This window comes from Aegilops tauschii, chromosome 5 (assembly GCF_002575655.3).
Source record: "Aegilops tauschii subsp. strangulata cultivar AL8/78 chromosome 5, Aet v6.0, whole genome shotgun sequence".
Lineage (NCBI taxonomy): Eukaryota > Viridiplantae > Streptophyta > Magnoliopsida > Poales > Poaceae > Aegilops > Aegilops tauschii.
Window position 1 is genome coordinate 310,766,087 of NC_053039.3, and position 5,131 is coordinate 310,771,217.

Sequence of the window (5,131 nt, forward strand, 5' to 3'; positions counted from 1 at the left end):
CTCTCCCCCTCCTCTCTCACCCGAGAACGTATCCTATGAAACAAACAAACCTGTGGACCCGATGCACCACACCATTCTGGACTGTTAGATTAAAAGACGATGGACATGATTGAGGCAAACAGGGGGCTGTGAACATATTTTGCAAACAGAACACTTTGTTTCGTCAAAATCAACCAGCACTTCAACTCTCGCTGCGATTTCCCTATAGTGGGTTTATTTCGATGGAATGTAAGTGTTTTATTGACAATAAGCCAGACTACTGGGTAGAGTGCGGGTTGATTTTAGAAAAATACAAGGTCGGTTTTGCAAATGCGCCAACAACTCATCAGTAGTCAAACATAGTCCGTTGGTTATCCATCCAAAGGACCAAAATTGCACGGTGCACTCGGTGCACAGATTCGTCCGTTTCACCTGATACATTCTCTCTCTCACCCAAACCCTAACTCATATCCCCTCCTCTCCCCCGACCCACTTTCCCCCTCTCGTCCCACAGCCGCCACCTCTCGCTCCCCCTCCGTCTCAATCTCTCGATCCCCAACCCCGGCCGCCGGTGATCCCTCCCCTCCCCTTCTCTCCCACGGCCGCGGTCGAATCCTCGCTCATGACATAGACCTAGCCGCATCTCCTCCTCGCCGCCATCTCCTCGTCGCCTCCCAGCTCACAGTCGGCCTCCACCCCCTCCCTCCCCTCCCTCCCCCACCTTCCCCCTTTAGCACGCGCACACCGACGCGCTCCTCTCGCCAATTTTCTACGCGCTCGTCTCTCCCTCTCCCTCGCGCTGTAGGCCACCTACGGCGGCCGATTCTGGCGACTTCTGACAGCATTCGACGGCGTCCAGCACACCCACATGACCCCCTCGCTCCGCTCCTCCATCTCCTCCGACCAGATCCGACGCGCGCGGCCTCCTGCAGCCATGCACGACCCTCCTCGACGGCTAGGGTTTCGGCCACCACGTCACCGGCGTGGGTCTGACGTTGCTCCGGTGACTCAGGTGAGTCCCTTCACTCCTCCTCGTCACATCCATCCCTCTCTTCCTCACCTCGTCTCGTCTCCCTCACAGATCCAGCACGCCGCCGTCGCTTGCGCACCGGACGCCATGGACGGGAAGGCTGCTACCTCCCCTGCGCCGACGCCATGGAGGACGCAGCTCCATCACTGCCCCGACGCCATCCAGGTCAGCCCCCTTCTCCGGCTGTTTGTTTGATTCGATTTGGTTCGGCTGCTGCTCTGTCTCCTTTGGGCTACTTGATTTAGATTGCCTTCCTCTGGTGATGATGCTCCCTCTCTTCTAATGCTGCAGGAGAACCTCATGGACGCTGCTTAACTCAACATGAATGAAACTGAACCTGGGGTTTCTCTTTCGATTGCTACATGTGTGACTGCAGGAGATCAACTTCCTTCTCAACCGATGGGTAAGCCTCCTGGTCCACTCAAGTTCTGAACCAAATAAGAAAAATTATCAATCTTGTTCGCTGCATATGCAATGATGGTTGATGATTCAGTTTTTCACTTGTGTAATCTTTGTTTACTCTGCTAAAGGGCTGCCCTAGTTAGTTAGTTTTGATAGGCTCCTTACTGCATATGCTGCTGGAATCTAATTTGACCTGTTAAGAATGAGTGTCAATCAATCAAACACAAGGAAATTAAATGCTCACTGTTTCTCATAGTGATTGTTGTGTCGTGTATAGGTCAAACTAGTGCTGCCCTTGTCTACTTTTGAGGCATCAACATGTGTTGCCATGGTTTTGGTTTTGGTTTCCGGTTGATGCATGGTTGGTGTGCTAGCTGTTCGTTAGTACCTGCTGGTTGTTACTATTGCTCTTTTGAGTCAGTTTCCCTGCGTGAGACAGATTTCTTTCTTGATGTACCAATCCTCAATTAATGCCTCATGAAGCTCTTTTTGTATGCAACCTTCTGTTCAAATATTTGTACTCCCTCCGATCCATATTAATTGACGCTAGTTTAGTAGAAAAGTTTAACTTTGTACTAAACCAACGTCAATTAATATGGATCAGAGGGAGTACATGATTTTGATTTCCGAAACTTACAAATGATTTGCAAGTTGGACTGGATGTTTTTGAGAAGATTTCTTGCTGTAGGACATGGTGCATGTCTTCTGAAATCTGACTAGGAGACGTATTCTTCACATCTAATCAAGATTTGTTTGTTTGAGAGTTCTAAAGAAAGTAGGAATGTTCCTGTGCTTTTCCGAAACAGAGTTAGAGTGCTCAAGCGTGCGCCAAGGTTCTAACATTTTCTCGAACGCTTTGTGCTGGTATGTATGTCACATCTTGCTTCCATTGCAGTCTCAACACCCACTTTGCGTTTCTGCAATCACTAATTATACTCCAGTTTGGTGGGTTCCAAATGTTGTTGTTGCACATGTAAAAGAAAGGGATTCAGGCTACACATCTAGCTTCTGGATGTATCTATCTCACTGCCTTTTGCTGTTCCACTCTGGTTTTGCTTACTTTCTAAAATGTGCGTTTTAATAATAATGTTTATAAAGGCTGGAGATGTACCATTTCTCTCACCTCAGCTTCTTATCATTGCCGGACATATGCCCCCTTCTTTTGGGTGATGGTGATTTCATATTAATCATGGAATAAAATAACATGCTACGGGAGCAGAAACTATTCACTTAACTATTTAAGGCCAAGAAGTATAAATCGAGGCACCTCCTCTCCTCTCCTCCCGTTGATGCTTGATTGTTACCTAGAATAAAGATTGTTTTCAGGAACATGAAAGTATTACCGTTTGTTAGGACATGATGACTGTTTGTTTACTGCTTTATGATTTTGTGTAGAGTTGCGTCCTCCTTGTCCCCTTTTACCCAAGGCCATCTTGTTGTGTCAATGGTTGTGTTGCCGTTTCAAGTTTTGTGTATGTGCATATGTACATAGCAGTAGACTAGACTGTTGTGATCGTATATTACCACCGTCCCTTCTTAGATTTATCTAGATACGGATGTATCTAACACTAAAACGTGTCTATACATCCGTATCTAGACAAATCTAAGACAAGAATTTTGGGACGGAGGCAAGGTTTTCGTGTTGTCGAGTCGTTCTGGGGTAGCGACTCTTGACGAGTTGTGCCTGGCTGATCGACTAGTCTCTACTAGTTGAGAGGTTGAGTCGACATCTGGCAGTGCGGCTCGTCGACTAGTCGCGTGGATGGAGTACTTGCTTTGCAGCCTGACAAGACAATATTGTGTTTGCTGGAAACTGAACTCTCTTCTATGTTTGGTTGATGCAGTTCCTTCCATTAATTTATTTGTTTCTTCGATTTGGATGCAACATGTTCCCTTCATGAACGAGGACATGGGCATGTACCTCGACGGTGAGCTCATCCATCACTACCACCTCGACTCTGTGCGCAAGGTCAATTCCTCTCTCTCGTCTATGAGGTTTTTTTTTCAAGTTTTGTCTTCTCCATTGTAGCCTGCTAGTTTCTGTTCTGGTCCTGAAACCAAACTAGGTAGGATGGCCTTGTGACCTCCTGAATGTCGAGGCTTTGGTTGTCATATCGTGTTTGGTTGATCCTGTATGATGTGTACTCGCTTGATGGACACCTATTAGCTAAGGTTCTCATATCATGTTTGGTGCTCATATGTGCTTGCTTAATGGTTCTCATATCATGTTTGGTAGATCCTTTATCATGTTAGGTTCTCATTAGCTAAGATTGTTATGTTTTGCTACTGAATCGTATTTCATCAGTCTGCACGTGATCAAGCTCACTCTTATTATTAATTGCCAACAATTGCTACTGGATACACACAGTTTTTCCCATGTTATTATCGATGTTCTGCTCTAGGACGGTTTCTAGACACTCGCATTGTGTGTGCTCCTCTTCACACTAGACTCTTTACTTTCTATCTCATGTTCATAGCGTTCTAGTTTGTCGACGACATAGTATCCCCTGTGATCTCTTAGTGAAATGAGAGGTTTGATTGATGCTGTATAGGATTGGCTAGTTTTGCTTAATGCCATATGTCTTGTGCAATCAAATTACATTTCTGTTTGTTATGGTAATATAAAAAATAATCATGCTGTCAAAATTTTCACAGTGCGTGCCTTTTATTTCTTTAGTTTGACTGTTTCCCTTGTATTCAATATGCTTCTAATGCCTGATCCTTTCATTTTTGTTCAGGCATCTTTATTTTCACAGGTGTTGTGTGTCCTAGAAGATGGAAGAGGAAGAAAACTTATTTTTGTTGAACTAAATTTTCTGTATTCTGTTTTGTTGTACGTATCATTTGATAATTTTGTATAGGAACAAGTGATACTATTTTGAAGGGCTTTATGGCCTGTGATGTAAACATATTTAGTGCTGAAATATGAAATTATTTGCAAAATTTGTCGAAAAGGAGGATCATTTGTATGAATATGTGAATGGGCTGAAAAGAGTATTGGACCAACTCCTGGATTGAATTATTATTTGAATGTATAAAAAGGCTGAATGTAAACCAGAAATGGGCTGCAAAAAGTTGTACCTATACTCTTGAAAGGCCAAATGTGCATAAAAATTGACGGGCTGACCAGTTGGGCTTGGCCCATGTAGCTGACAAAAATTAACAGAAATAAATATACTAAATGGGCTGAATTGTTGGGCACGTCCCATATAGACACCGAATTGGACCGGGCTGAATCTAATTTTTGACCTTTTCAATTGGTCGTAATATTGCCACGTCAGCTTGCCACGTCAGCTTGCCACGTCGGATCCGACGTGGCCTGGGCAGACAGCTAGTGACCAAAACAAAACAGTAGGCATGTTTTGGTCGTAAACGTCTACGAACTTCTCACAGAGAAGGTCGTTAATTTCAGTTTACAACCGCCAGCTTTTGACCTTCTGTTTTTGGTCACAAAAAGGTCACAAATGAAAAACAATGACCTTTTAGTGACCAGTAGTCAAGGTCACAAGTTGACATATTTCTTGTAGTGATGCGTGTTAGTTTTCCTTTGTATTTGATGGAATGTTGTAACGGGGCAACCTTGGAGTAGGAATGAAAATGGAGTGGAAAGTTTTCGTTTTTTCGGAGAAAAAATGGAAACGGAGAGAAACCAACGTTTTGTTTCGTTGCATCGCGCCATCGAGCAAAACCAACGTTTAAATCACGTCTGTCGCCTTCGTG

At 44.4% G+C, this 5,131-nt stretch overlaps 1 long non-coding RNA gene across 5 annotated transcripts; it reads left to right on the forward strand.

The window, feature by feature from the left end:
* Positions 1–456: 456 nt before the first annotated feature.
* Positions 457–4,417, forward strand: LOC141023405 (uncharacterized). 5 transcript variants are annotated; one of them, XR_012184719.1, is made up of 6 exons: positions 457–991; positions 1,061–1,174; positions 1,301–1,412; positions 2,100–2,275; positions 3,256–3,380; positions 4,168–4,417. It is a non-coding gene; the product is annotated as an uncharacterized lncRNA (long non-coding RNA). The 5 variants fall into 5 exon arrangements; XR_012184718.1 differs by having other exon boundaries at positions 1,301–2,275; XR_012184717.1 differs by having other exon boundaries at positions 2,100–3,380.
* The last annotated feature ends 714 nt before the right edge of the window (positions 4,418–5,131 follow it).